The sequence below is a fragment of the Symphalangus syndactylus genome, chromosome 6, assembly GCF_028878055.3.
Source record: "Symphalangus syndactylus isolate Jambi chromosome 6, NHGRI_mSymSyn1-v2.1_pri, whole genome shotgun sequence".
In the NCBI taxonomy this organism is placed as follows: domain Eukaryota; kingdom Metazoa; phylum Chordata; class Mammalia; order Primates; family Hylobatidae; genus Symphalangus; species Symphalangus syndactylus.
In genome coordinates, this window is record NC_072428.2 from 30033418 (window position 1) to 30049370 (window position 15953).

A 15953-nucleotide genomic window follows, 5' to 3' on the forward strand; every position below is an offset into this window, starting at 1 on the left:
TGTGTGTGTGTGTGTGTGTGTGTATAAAGAAAGAAAGTACGTTCTGGAAGTGTAGAAAGAGGAGTTCGAGCAAAAGCCCTCTTTTTAAACTCAAAATAAAAATTCTATGATGGGGTAAAAGGAAGCATTTTGATGGACTGACATCTCCATTGTGGACAATTTAAGAATGGATAACAAGTAGCCTCATTAAGGAAAGCTAAGCTAACTATGAACTATGTTGGGTTGCTTTTTCCTACTATTTTTAGCTTCAAACATTTTTCTGCAAATTTTAATGACATGCAAAATGTGTATTTTATATAATGTTTAGTGAGGGGGCATGATTAATATATAAAACACAGTACAGTCTTGACTCTGTTTTCCAAAGCAGAGAAAAAAAGTCTAGAAATAAACATGCAAAACTATCTGGAGTATACATTCTTGCAAGTTGAGTTAAGGGTAATATTTTTTATACTTTCATATATTTTTATCATTTTCATACTTTATCAATGATATGTGTTGATTTTATCCTTATTACATACATATATCTTCAACTCCCCTGCCCATATACCCATATACCTGTCTTGCTACAACTTCAATTTTTCTCTTTTTTCTCTTTGGACCTAGGGTTTCGTTCCCCTTCATGTTTCTGCTGCTCTTGCTCCCCACAACTCACAACCTGTCTCCCGTCCTCCTTAAGTAATTAACTTTGCAGCCCCCCTGCTAACATTTGCTCCCCAGAGAGGTAAGAAACTCTGATGTTTACATCACTGGGAAACTTTTTATTCCTTTGAATTTCAAAATAAGTCCCTCAGCTCAGCCGATTGTGAGTTTCTCTGTATTGTGCTCTGTCAAAGGGACTGAGAGAGTCCTGTTTCTGCCTCTTTGGGTCATGAATCACTGCCTTAATTAAAATTGGAATTGTGAATGATACTTCTCATTGCCTAAATGGTAACAGAAATGGAAAAGCAGTACTGTCCTGCTTCTAGTTTCTCTCCGTATATTAAAGACACAAACCAGCTCTGTAAAAAAGTCATATACTATCATAAAAGGAAAAATGGAGTAAAATTTAACAATTTTCTCCCTAAAAGCCTATGGTTTCTGGCCACATGTGACAATATAACAGCAGAATTAAGCAGATTCATCCTGCTGATATCCAGGCTATATGCTCCGAGTAGCATTCAGAAGTAGTACTACTGGTGGGTGTGTCTAAGATAAAGTCATGGAGGAAAATCAGCAGCCTCAACCTTCTCTGAGTCCAGCCTTAAGAAGTCTTACAAAACAGAATTAAAAAAAAAATTAATTCTCAAGTGCTTGGAGCACATGGCATTTTGAAGAGACAGGAACACAAAATGATTTGTGTGAGAAGACAGCATCGAGAAGGGAGATGTGCAGGACAAAGGAGGTGATGATGGTTTAAACAGCAGTTCATATCTTAGACCCCTGCTGAAAATCTTAATAATTATTTCAAGTTGCCTATAGGATTAAATCCATGTTGTTTAATCTGTCATCAGCTACCTTGTCCCATACATCCTTTGGATATGTTTGTTGCCTTGATTGTAGTGATTGCATGACAGGTGTTTGCATATGTTCAAACTCATCGTACATTAAATATGTGCAGTTCTTTGTATATCAATTATACTTCAATAATGTTATTAAAAATAAACATAATTTAATTTATTTAAACAAAAATCATCAAGTCCATGTTCACTGCTTTACCATTCAAGGAGCTCCATATTTTCTTGCAGCACTTTCCAATGCTGTTTCAAAGACTCCTTTACAAACTCTTTTAATCCTATATTGCTTTCTTCCTTATTGGTCGGCTTTTGCCGCTGCTGCTGCTGTTTTCTCCACCGGTAATGATTGTCCTAAAACTCTTTCAGGGAAGAATGACATTTCTTGTATGGAGATATATTTTATCCACATCTACATCTACTGAGTACAAAGCCAGTTAGATGTAGATTTAGCCTTCTCCGATTTCCATCGAGCATGAATAACATCACTTAACGGCATTTTCATACTGCATTATACATGTATGCTTTTGAAAGTAGGCACATACTTTTCTACCAGTCAAGAAGAAATCCTTTAAAATAGACTTCAGGTTGACTCACTTTTCTATTTGTCATGGTGCCGAAAAGATGATTGACACATAAAAGCTGAGTAAATAAATATTTGCTGAATGAATGGCTTTCCATAATCCTCAACTATTCTTTATTATTTGTGAAAGTAATCTAGTAATAAGACATTCAAACAAATTTCAGTGTGCTAATTGCCCTTTGAAATTTACATACAAGTCTGTAGATTTGCATAGCTTCATGACTTTATTTCTTCTAGGCAGCTAATTTCATAAAGACTCATCTTGCTCTACTGGTTTGAAAACATAAGAATGTAATAATCGTTGATTTATTTGCCAGGCTCTGCCCAACTTTATAAGCTCTTAAACTGATACTCTGGTAATATCAACAACTTTACCTTATTTTGGTGAGTTGCCATGCTTTTGATCAAAGCTGATACTCAGCAAGTATCCTGGGTGTGATTGTACTAGTTACTTGTTGCTAATGTCTCTTCTGATAGCTTGGCGTCTGCCTGACTGGTCTAGGCCTGTGTCTTTTTGGTTGTTTAGGTGTTTGTAGAGAGATGGAAATGGAAGCAACCTTTGTAGTTATATATTTACTTTCCAGAGACAATATATGCTTGACCCCCAGAAGCTAGGGTGACTAATTGAGTAAACAGTGTGGTCTTTATTTGAACAAGACCAGGCCGGTTATAAGAGTAACAACACAATGCTAAGCAATCATTCAAACATTAAGTGTGCATGAATATTTATTTACTGAGAAAAATGATTCTAATACATTATTCATTGATAAAAGCAGACTGCAAAAGAATATTGATCCTTTTGGCAAAAAAGTATGTGCATAGATACATCCATAATAATAAAATGCAAAATATAGCTAAGTCTAGATGGAGGAGATGGGGTGAAAAGGTTTATTTTTTCATTTTGCTTACTGATATCTTAATTTTATTGTCTATTCATTCATAGAGTGGCTTTATGTTCTGGGTTGCCTTTTATTGATAGCCTCAAACTTTTAAAAAGTGTGCTGGTTTGGACAGTAAGTTAGGTGGGCATTCTAACCATCAAATATGCATTATTTATGTTATAAAAATAAATGTAAAAAGGGAAAAATGATAACTGTGTTTAAATTACTTGATAGGAAATGGTTTTCTATGCCATTTTAATCCAATAATAACACAGATTTGAAATTGAAAAAAATCAGCACTTGGTCATGGAGGGCCTCTTCTTGGCTTAGCAGACATATGTGGAAAGAGTGCATTGCTTTGGGATTCTAGATCATAGACTCTGTGTCCTAGCATGCTGTCTAACTGAGGGAAAATAAGTTTGCCTCCTTGGATCTAGGTCTCTAATCTGTAATAAGACTGATGACTTAGATGTTCTCTAACGGTCATTCCATCTCCTTATATTCTAGGCTTTGCTGGAAGAGAATTTCACGCACTGTGGCTTCAGAAATATAATCTTTATGGCTGGTTTGATCAGGGGTTATTCCTTTTTCCCCTCTAAAGGAAAATAGTGAAAATAGTAAAGGAAATCCTCACTGATCCAAATATACAGATAGAAGCTTTGTAGCAATCTGAACTTGAATCGGGTTTGAAATCAAACATTGTGATATAATGAAGGGACAAATAGTTTGACAAAACAAGTCTTAAGATGAAAAGATTTTTGAAGTATTTAATTTACTTATGAAAATAAATATTGATGACTTGAAACCATTTATGTATCAATAATTAATCTTCCAACTATAGTCTTTAGATTCATTAAAGTACATCTAAATAATCCATATTTAATATCACTGAATAGTCAATCATATAATGTTGCCTTGGAAAATATTCAGTAAAACATATTTTACATCAAATAAAATTGTTCTTCCTTACTATAATTCCTCTAAGTAACAGGAGAAAGCTGTGTATTTTCTTTTCAGTATAGTTAACAAATATACACTGGAATCTATGTGCAAAATTCAGCCATGATATATATTTTTAGTTATTGCAAGCTTTATGCCAAAAAATACCCTGCACATCTTTGTAATTACGTTAGGAATAGATAGCAAATGGTGACATAAGCCCTAAGTGTTTGAAGCGTCAAGTCTTCCATATTCGTGGTGTTTTATTGTAAAACAATGGTGGAACATTTGGAAAAAATTTTATAGCATTACATTTTGCACAATAAAAACAAGGGTTTGCATATGGTCCCTTTCAGGGAAGTTTGCATGTTAACTCTAGTGACTACATTTTCCAGTTCCCAAATCAGATTTTGTTACCAGGAAATTGAATCCTCGAGCTCATCCTTTTCCTTTCCCACGGGTTCACTGCAATCAGGAGCAACCAATCAATTTAATTATACCTATTCATTTCACTAAAATATTTTCTTAAGATATTTAATACATTATCACCCAGAAACTTGCCTCATATAAATATTTGATTAGGAGTACCTAAAGGTAGTATTAGTATTTTGTGTATTTTTGTTGTTACATGTTTCCAGACTGCCTTTGGACTCAAGATTGAAACATCAGCTCTTCCTTGGGTTCCCAGCCTACTGGCTGGCACTGCAAAATTTTGGCTTACTAGCCCCCATGTGAGCCAATCCCTTAAAGCGTTCTCTATACATACATCTAATTGGTTCAGTTTCTCTATAAAACATTGGCTAATACAGATTTTGGTTTTTGCCTTTGTTGATGAGTGTTTATTTAATAACTAATTTTGACTTGGGCTCATTTTGAAAAGTGTATATTCTTTGTGTTGTCCAGTCATTGGCGTGTCTTTCAATTTCTTAGTAGTCAGCTGATTTGATAGACATTTCCTTAAATGTTGTGATACAATTAAATCTTCCACTTCTTGCTGAGGGTCTCAGTGTGTATTTTGGGATACATCTGGCAGGCAATGTACAACTTTGCCTACACCTTCACTTCCAGCTTGCACAGTCTCAAGGTCAGCTGAAGTGAGAGATAGGGTCTTTTCTGGGCATATGCCCAGCTCCACAAACGTATGTGGTTATTTAGATATCCAAAAATATGTCAAAACTTTTCAAAGTTACCTATGAACAGCTCATTGCCAGATTTTTCTTTTACCATTTTCAGTCAGCCTCTTATTTACCTCAACTGATTGCCACCTCAGTCAGCTGTGACGTTAAATATTGCCTCTGATTGTTTTTGAAAAATACTCTTAAGGTAGGGCTTTTCTTATCTACCAAGCTCTGCATCAGATCAGATAAACATAAACCTTGTGAATGTGGCTTTAACAGATAGGTCAAATAATGACATTTCTCTGGAGATGGAGCACGTGCTGCTAGGCAGCTGGTTTTCACAGCTACTGTGTTTGTAAGTCTACTGGTTTTCAAGAGTATCACAGAGCTGGTAAGATGGAGGTGGGAATATGGGAAATTAAAATGCCACAAAGGGTATTATTACCACAATTCAGCTTTTTTTTCTAAATAAACACTTTGAATTGTTGAAAGCTTTGGATTGATTTCCAGAATTCTAAGAATTAATTTGTCAATTTTTGCCAATATTTTCTTTGCTTTAATGGAAGAGAAATTGTTTTAGGTCCTTACTCCGTAATTCTGGAAGTTATTTTCTTCTATTCTTGATTCTCTTGTGTTCAAGTGTTGGTTCTGCAGGCACGTTGAGTCTGTACTTCCTCTGAGGCTAGGAGAGCACAGGAAGCCCACTGTTTTGAAATGGCTAATACAGATTCTTAAACAAGGACCAATGTCTCTTGAATCACAGACCCATAAGAAAAGATGCTCCTTTACATTCACCCACCCCAAGCAGTTTATCCAGCCATTTAATATTCAACCACGGTAAGCCCACAATCCCAGTAAGTCTGGGGGAAGATCCATCCAAAGGATTCCAGTGTTCAGAAACAGGGAAATCAGACAGATCAAAATGCATCACAGTAAAACCAAACTGCCAAAGCAGATATTCAGCCTTAAATAGTTTTTAAAAATGTACTCAAGAGAACCTAAAATAAACAAGACCCTAATAGCACCTAGCACCCTATATTTTAGTTTCTGATACCTTTCTCCAGTAAAAGGACCCAGGGTTCTTTGGATAAATAGATGATTTCAGGTATAGGGCAGGGGATATACCAGTTGAGCCTTGAGCATCTTGAAGTCCCAGAAAGTAAGAAAGTGGTTAAAAAAACACACACACACATATTGATGAAGGCAGTCAAAGGGGTCACAGAAACCAATGGAAAGAGGTCTCACTGGTCACAGATGAGAAAATTTTGGCACCAAAATAAATGAAGTAATATTGTATTATGACCTAAAGTATAAAATACATATCCATGAGTCCATAATGACATAAGTAATTGACTAAATAAATGGGGAAGAAAAGACAAATGTCCCATGCAGAACAATTCCAAATAAATGATGTAACTGCTCTACCCTAAAAGAGAAGAAGCATAACTCCCTATTCCTTAGTGTGAGCTGAGTACGGTGACTTCCCTATTATGAGTACAGTATGGAAAAGGGGAAGAACACTACCTTTACAGTAGAGAAATCTAATAAACATTACTTCAGCCAGGTGACTAAGGTCAACATCAACAGCCATAAATCTAATTGATAATATGTACCTTTCATATGATGTGGCGAAAATGGCACATTCTTTCTGTGTACCTCTCCAAAACCAATAATTCCTTTCTAACCATAAGAAATACTATTAGAGGAGTATGCTGTAATATACCTGGCCAATAATCCTTAAAACTGTCAACGTCATCAAAAACCAGGAAAGTCTGAGAAACTGTCAAGTCAAGAGGAGCCTAAAGAGACATGACAACTGCATGTAATGGACTAACCAAGATGAGATCCCGGTACAGAAAAGAGATGAGGTGATAATGAAGAAAATATGAATCAACTATAGGCTTTAGTTGATAACGACGTATGAATACTGGTTCATCAGCTGTAACAAACATACAAATATTAAGATGTTAATAATAAAGGAAATTCTCTGTATTGTTCATTCAATGTTTTTATAAATTTAAAACTGTTCTTAAAAATAACTATATCAGTAAAAAATCAGGTCTTCAATTATATTCGAGTGCAAGTAATAAGATTTTCTGGAGCTAAATACCATGGTTTTGCAGCTAAAAAAATGCGGTACATAAACTGAAGGAAAGATTCATAGTTAGAACCAAATGAGTGATCTAGAGGATCAAAAGTAAGAATCATCACACAGACAAATAACATTATAAGAAGAAATGATAGGATGAAATATAAAAAAGCTTGAGGAATGGAACCATGAACACTGTTGTTGGAGTAATGAAAATGCTATGAAAAGCAAGAAGAATAAACACTGCAAGTATAGCAATAATTAAACAATGACAGAAGAAAATTTCTCAGAAATAAAGCTTCCTTGAACATAGACTAGAAGGTTAAGAAAAGACACTTATCCTGACATATCTTGTAAAATTCCTGACCACTAAGGAATTTTATAGGACTGCAAGTGAAACTAATAAAATATTGATGAAGGGAAACAGGAAGGAGATTGACATCAGACTTCTTATTTGCCATGCTGGAAGCTAGAATAGCTTCTTTAGATTGCTGATAAAAGATGACTACATCCCAGAATCACATGGCTAGACGAGACATAATTTATTCTTCAAAGTAGGAAGACATTTGAGAATTTGTAATAATTTGAGGAATATATAGCTTATAGAACTTGTTTTATTAAAATAGATGAGAAAAAAGTCTAGTCAAAAAACAAATCAGAAGACAGACTCCAAGATTTATGAGTAAAATATACTAATATCAAAATTGTATCTATTTATTTATCTAAGTGCAAGGGAATAATAATACACTTTCCAGGGGAACTTAATATAAGAGCCAAAAAAGATACTGAAAAGAAAAGGAACACTGTTAAATAAATTCCAGTTTGTTGTCAATTCTCTCAGCAAATCCAGGTGGTTGGGAGTAGGGGATGTAAAAATGTTACAGAAGTCTATCAAGGGGATGAGGGATAAGAAAGAAAAAGTAAAAAGTTAAAATGCTCTTAAGATTTCCTTTTATTGAGGAGGGATCAAGTAGGAGGGAAATAGAAGCATGCATCTTGATTAAAAAATAGTTTTATTTAAATCCTTTGATTATGAGAACAAAGAAAATAAAAGTAATCTGTAATAAATGAGAAAACAGTACATTGCCCAAGGAGAAAACAAATGAAATATATTGCATCTTGATCAAACCAGGAACAATAAGGAAAGGGAAAACATGTGGTTCTCAATGGGAAAGAAGTAAAAAGTGCAAAGCAAGATGGAATAAATCCAATCAAGCATATCAGCCACTACTCAAAATATAAACAGGTGCATTGTTTTCTACTAAAATCCAGAGATTAAATTAGATTAAATAAAGATATGTACATTGGTATAAATAAAAATATTTGAGGCAAGGTAATAAAGCAGTGGGCAAAGTGATTCCAGGTAAATGCAAACAAAACAGTAATCAGGACTGGTAATGTTAATATCAATCAAGGTAAAATTTCACTTTAGAAGAACTAAAATGTTAAACAGAAACATTATGTAAAGGTAGGAGTGTAATTTATAACTAAGATATAACATCATATATTTTATGCACCAAACCATACAGCATTTAATATAAAACTAAACAGACAGTCAAGAAATTAATAAATTGCAAATACAATGGGAAACAATATATACATCAAAAATTTTTTAAAGAGTGAAAAGTAAACAAAGATCTAGATTACTTTCTACATTCTGTTAACTTCATTTAACAGAAGTTTTTAGGAGCGTACAACATCTTCGTAGTTTGTGGACATTTATGAAAATTGGTTGTGTGTTTTGTCATATCTGTTCTGTGTCAACTTTGCTAAACTCTATGTTCTCCAGAATCTCCTTCCTTTTGTGGTTTCAGGTTAAAGCTGATCAAAAGATAATTTGCGCAAGACTTGGGAAGCTGAAGGGATGCAGCAGACCTCTGAAGGTCATTTCGTTTAGGAGTGATTAGAGAATAACACTAATAACATGAGAGGAAGACAGATTCTAGCTAGAACTTGTTCTTCCCAACACTGTGTCCAGCTCTTCTTCTCTACAGAAACTCCAGCCCAGCAGGAGGTAGAGAGTCAATAGCTTGTCCATAGGCTGCCCCATCAGCACTGCATCATAATCTCACTCCGGATTCCCTGGAAGCTCTGATTTGTCTGCCACACCAGTGTTTAAGAAGGGCTGGTTCGTGACATTTCTCTGATCCTCCTGCTTTCTCTTTTGGATTCTCATTGTCTCAAGAATCTTATAACTGGGTAAGTTCTTAGTCCTAAAATAAAGCCCTTCTACAGTACTTAAAATAGTTCTCATTCTGCTGCCTTGATTATACATTGATTGATAAAAATAAAATAGAAAAATATTTTTTAAAAATAAAGTGTTTTAAAAACATTGTCAAATTCTAATAAATAAAATAATTTAAGGTGGTAAAATTTTTTTCTCTGGAAGTCATAGAAATATAAGTTAAAATAACAAGGTATCTTTAAAAGCTTTTCTCATTAGCAAAAATGAAAAGGAGCCATGATACCTATTTTTATAGGATATGTTAACAAAGGCATTTTATCATACATTGATTTCATGCTATAAAGTGTTAGAGACAATGTTAACCAATAATCCATCTCCTGGATGTCTATGCCATACAAACAAAGCAGCCGTAAGTAATGACCCATATGTCAAGGTGTTTATTGAGTCATTTCTCTTGGCAGCAAAGCAATGGAGACAAAATTAATACCCAACAATATAGTTAATGATGGTTTATCCTACCATGAAGTCTATCCAATTATTTGAGGAGGTAGAAAGCATAGAAAGTTACATACTAGGTTATTAACTTGGGTGGGCAGGTTAAGATGGGAGGATGGAAGAAGAGAGAGAAAAAGGGGAGTCAAAAAAGGGGAAAAGCCAGGCGCAGTGGCTCATGCCTGTAATCCTAGCACTTTGGGAGGCCGAGGTGGGAGGATCACTTGAGTCCAGAAGTTCCAGACTATCCCTGGCATCATAGAAAGACCCTGTCTCTACAAAACAATAATAATGATAATAATAATAATAATGTTATCTGGAAGTAGTGGCACACACCTGTAGTTCCAGCTACGTTGGAGGCCGAGGTGGGAGGGTCGTGTGAGCCTGGGAGGTTGAGGCTACAGTGAGCCGTGGCCCTGCCATTCCACTCCAGCCTGGGCAACAGAGTGAGACCCTGTCTCAGAAAAAAATACAAAGGGCTAGGGGAAGAAAACAACTATATATTCAAAAGAAGATGTATTGCCACATATACACACTTTTGTAAAATTATGTATATGTATGGGTAAAACAAAACTAAACATTAAAACAAATTCTTATCTATTTAGCCCAACATAATTTATCCACAAGATTTATCCACATTCCTCAGTAGGAACCCTCAACTTGGGTCAAAATATACTCCTAGATGTGCCTCATAAAAATAATCCAAAATACCTCCTTTTGTTTCCTCTTTTTGGAACGTTCTCCACCTGATGCACATCATACAAGTTCTCCAAAGACCAGTTGATGTGTCATCTCTCCTCTGAATACACCAGCCCACACAAAGTCTCTTCCAAACTTCTTTATCCTTACTAAATAATTTAGCACTTAATTATATAGAACCACAAATTTTTCTCTGATTCTTTTATGCTGTCAGTCGTGTCTCCCTACCGATTAGTCCTATTCTAAGTTTCTATTTCTTTTAACAGATGCATCACCAAATTGTACCTTTCGGGTGGTGATTGTTCTGTACAGCATAATGCTTAGTCTTTGGTTTCCAAACATGGATGCAGCTGAGAAAGTATGCAGCCATGACCTCAGAAGACCTTAGCTAAAATTGCATTCTGTTAATTGCTATGGAATGTGCCTGAGTACATTGTATTTCTCTCAGACTTTGTTCTAATATCTGTAAAATAGGACTCTGAGGCTTAATATACATTTTTAATTATACTTTAAGTTCTGGGGTACATGTGCAGCACGTGCAGGTTTGTTACGTAGTTATACACGTTGATGCGGCACCCATCAACCTGTCATCTACATTAGGAATTTCTCCTAATGCTATCCCTCCCCTAGCCCCCAACTCCCTGACAGGCCCTGGTGTGCAATGTTCCCCTCCGTGTGTCCATGTATTCTCATTGTTCAACTCCCACTTATGAGTGAGAACGTGTGATGTTTGGTTTTCTGTTCTTGTGTTAGTTTGCTGAGAATGATGGTTTCCAGCTTCATCCATGTGCCTGCAAAGGACATGAACTCATCCTTTTTTATGGATGCATAGTATTCAATGGTGTGTATGTGACACATTTTCTTTATCCAGTCTATCACTGATGGGCATTTAGGTTGGTTCCAAGTCTTTGCTATTGTGAACAGTGCTGCGATAAACATACTTGTGCATGTGTCTTTATAGTCACATGATTTACAATCCTTTGGGTACATACCCAGTAATGGGATTGCTGGGTCAAATGGTATTTCTGGTTCTAGATCCTTGAGGAATTTCCACACTGTCTTCCACAATGGTTGAACTAATTTACACCCCTACCAACAGTGTAAAAGCGTTCATATTTCTCCACATATTCTCCAGCATCTGTTGTTTCCTGACTGTTTAATGATCGCCACTCTGACTGGCATGAGATGGTACCTCATTGTGGTTTTGATTTGCGTTTCCGTAATGACCAGTGATGATGAGCTTTTTTCATGTTTGTTGGCTGCATAAATGTCTTCTTTTGAGAAGTGTCTGTTCATATCCTTTGCCGACTTTTTGATGGGGTTGTTTTTTTTTTCTTGTAAATTTATTTAAGTTCCTTGGAGATTCTGGATATTAGCCCTTTGTCAGATGGATAGATTGCCAACATTTTCTCCCATTCTGTAGGTTGCCTGTTCACTCTGATGAGAGTTTCTGCCAGCTCTTAATATACATTTTAAAACAGCCTGAATTGTAGAAAGCGTTCTGAGTAGGTGAACCTGACCTTGAGTCTGAACTCTGTAACAATTTATCTCGTATAGCACCTAGCAATTTTTTACCTGTCCCTCTGCATCCATATTATTTCACACTGAGACTAGCTAAGACACTTGTGCTACCCAGAACTAGTGTTACCTTACAATTTATTTTCCTAACAGGCATACCTTTGAACATGAAAGGGATTGCTATTAGTTATTACACTGAATGGGACCACAGGCATAAATAAGGATTGTCTCTGGCCAACTAGGTGTAGGGAGACCCCCTGAAACTATTGCTGTGGAATAAAAGATGAAATGCTCCTGATTATTGTAAATACAAAGTTGCATGCAGGATTGTGTAAAGACAATGCAAGGTTGGGCTGCCAGAATGAGCCAACAGTGCGTGATGTGCTTCCCCCTGCAGAGAGCCTATGAATGGACATGCAGACAGGGAGGTTTCACATCACCAAGATTCCTATCCCAGAAAAGCAGATGTTCATAGCTCTGGGAATGGAATGCGACCCTTGTGGAAAGCCTATAAACGGACACATGAGGGGGTGCCTGTTCATATGGATAAGATAGGGCTATAAATTCCCTTATCTTGCCACGGCTCTTGTAAGTCTCTTTAGGGTTAAGACATACCCCCTTCTGAGAATTTGTGGTCTAACCAGTTGTCTAGTTTCACGTCCTGCTTCTATTGATTGTTTGCAACCAGCTTTTGCTGCAATTATTGCTACTGATTAGTGTCTTACTAAAAATAGCTTATGGATAGACTGTGTTTCTGTTTTAAGGCTCTGTTAGAAATTGCTGACGCACACACTATATTGTAAATTCTTATCTCTGTATACTGTATTTCTGCATACCGATGATATGTTAAAGAATTACTTCATCCCATGTGACCATCTCACCTCATAATCAAATGACCCTAAATCCCTCACTAACCTACCCCTGTCCTCACTAAACTTAATAATAAATGCTGGTATATCTAGTGCATTGGTGGCATCGCAGGACCAGAAGGCGGTGACCCCCCTGGACCCAGCTTTCACTATCTTGTGTGTGTCTTTTATTTCTCGACCTGCAGATCTGCCTGGGAACAAAGAAAGAGCCCCGTTGCATTGAGGGCTGCTGGCCAGATCCTGCAATAACTAGGAACTATGCAGACCACATCTAGGGTAAATATGCAGCCACACACTCATACCTCATTTGTATGTAGCAGGAGATAATTCTATTTCCTATTTACCCCTTCTGTTCTCACCCTCAACCCCAGTGGAGAGGAAAGGTCTTTGGTAAAAGAGTGGAGACATAATTGGCATAATTAATTAATTACTCTATGAGGTAGAGTCAATATTAATAGGGCTATGTTTTATTTATCTTTCCCTCTATCAAACATTTTAAGGTTATAAGGCAGTGGTTTTAAGTTGATGAACATGAGACATATCTGGCTTTTGGGTTGTCTTATTTGGTCTACAGAATATTTCTTTAAAGGATTCAAAAGCATCTCCAATATTCTAAAGTGAGATAGCTAGCTAGCTAGCTAGCTAGGTAGGTAGGTAGGTAGGTAGATAGTTAGATAGATAGATAGATAGATAGATAGATAGATAGATAGATAGATAGATAGATAGACAGACAGACAGACAGACAGACAGACAGATAGGTCCAGATTTGCAATTTCTCTTGGAAAATAAAAGAGAATATCTCTTAAAAGTGAAACTTTATTCCCACTTGTCAATGATCAAGTGGAACTGAACAGTCAATTCTTTCTAATTTTATCTCTAGTTCATTATACTTCTCCTAAAGTTGAGGGTTAATTATATTTATTCTTCCCCAAGAGATAGCATGGACTGCCTGCCTAATTCACCCACATGTTCTGCCTAGACCCTGAATGCATTAGATATTCTGAGCTTCAGGTAAATCTCCCCGCCAGCAACTTGAAGCAGAGACTTTCAGAGTCCTGCCAGAAACAAGGTGGAGAGCAGAAGATTAGAAAAACTGAGGAGAATTTGGGAGAAATCACTGGAGTCTAGAAAAAGACAATGGACTCTGAGCTGCTCACCAGAAGTGGATTTTTATGGACTGATAATTAGATAGGAAATAATAGGTAATACACAGATATTTTTGGACTGATAGAAAACAAGATGAATTGCTCTTCATCTGAATGCCATACATAGATGTAATCATCTACAGCTGTTTTTTTTTCTGAGAACATACATAATATAGACCTACCTAGGATTTATGGAAAGAAAATAAATATTACATGTAAAATAAAAACAATAATATTTACTCATAAAACTACTGGGATTAAACCCAGCAATAACAGAATATAACTTATCAGCTACACATAACTATACAATGCTGAATGGCTTGATGATGATGGAGAAGGGTCTATATTAATGGAGCATGATTCTCAGTTTGGGAGGTTGATTAGATTACCCAGATAAAGTCTTTATATCTTGCTTCTTTGACTCACATTTACTGAACACTTCTTGTTGAAAATAGAGATAAGAGGAAAAATCTATTAAGTCATTACTAATGTGACTTGGATCAATTTATCATTTATTTCACATATTATGTTTCCTGAGCCCTGAGACCCTGGAGTCTCAAAAAGAGGAAGGACCAACATCTTTGCCCAACAGAGTGGGATGACAGCAAGAGGCTCCAGACAAACTGAGTTCTAGAAACTAATATACAGAAGAAGACAAAGAAAGAAAAAGAAGGAGGGGAAGGTTGGCTGACTTGCCTTTCTCACTTATAATCATAGGGCACTACCTCACATCTCTCCACAGCATCCTCGCCAATCCATTTTTGGCCACAGGAATTTTGTATATTGCCCCATTTACAATGAAAAAGCAGTAATGAGTAGAATAACAGCAACTAATATTTAATGAGATTTTTATTATGCTAAGCAGTTATCTCAATCTTATCTTTATAAGATCAGTAATGTTATCACAAATTTATAAATGAGGAAATTGTGAAACAGTTGAATTAAGTAACATACGTAAAATCATACAGCTGGAAAATGCATAACTAAGATTTGAATGCAGATCGTCTGACTCAAAAGTCCAGGAAGATGATTGCCGTGCAGTAATAGCTCTATAACCCCTCTTCTCAGCTGTCCTATAAGAGGGAACACATGGCATGCTAGTGAGCAATTTCCATTTCAAGGCCTGGTATAAAGGCTACTCTCTTGATAAGGCCTTACTGAATTTACCACATTGAAATTAAACTCTCTCTCCATTGTGGGCCCACACACTGTATTTCTCTCTAGGGACAAACATATATTGCCTTTTATTATAAGCACTTATGCATTTTTCTTCTACTGAATTTTCATGTTGAGAAAAACCCTGGCAGTCATGCTCACTTCTGTCTCTATCTCTTTCTTTTTTAGGTACTCTCTTTTTATTATGTTATATTATATTATAATATTTAATTTCATTTAAATATTGACTTTTTTTGTAATGTAATCACAAAAAGCATACATTTATATAGCATTTAACTAATTGTTTTCTAATTCAGTAACTCTTCCAGTACTTACACATAATCTACATTTGTGAACTATGTATTATCACCTGTATTTTTCTTTCTTTTCTTTTTTTTTTGAGACAGAGTCTTGCTTCATCACCAGGCTGAAGTGCAATGGCATGATCTCGGCTCACTGCAACCTCTGCATCCTGGATTCAAGCAATTTTCCTGCCTCCGCCTCCCAAGTAGCAGGGACTGTAGGCATGCACCACCACACCCAGCTAATTTTTTTGTATTTTTACTAGAGACAGGGTTTCACCTTGTTGGCCAGGATGGTCTCGAGCTCTTGACCTCATGATCCACCTGCCTCGGCCTCCCAAAGTGCTGGGATTACAGGCGTGAGCCACCATGCCTGGTCTATCACCTGTATTTTTCTAATAAAAATTAAGAGACTAAGAAATTACGTTACTGCACCTAATTCAATATTGATTCTTCTAATTTTGAATCCAGTGTTCTTTTCAGAGCCT

At 36.2% G+C, this 15953-nt stretch overlaps 1 protein-coding gene and 1 long non-coding RNA gene across 2 annotated transcripts in view; one reads left to right on the forward strand and one right to left on the reverse strand.

Annotated features, from left to right (window-relative positions):
- Nucleotides 1-3517, forward strand: part of LOC134737003 (uncharacterized) — a 102601-nt gene extending 99084 nt beyond the window's left edge. The window contains exon 3 of the long non-coding RNA XR_010121517.1: nucleotides 3462-3517. This is a non-coding gene — a long non-coding RNA (uncharacterized lncRNA). The remainder of the gene's footprint in view (nucleotides 1-3461) is intronic.
- Nucleotides 1-15953, reverse strand: part of ANO3 (anoctamin 3) — a 471431-nt gene that overhangs the window by 326701 nt on the left and 128777 nt on the right. The gene's annotated exons all lie outside the window — the stretch shown is intronic.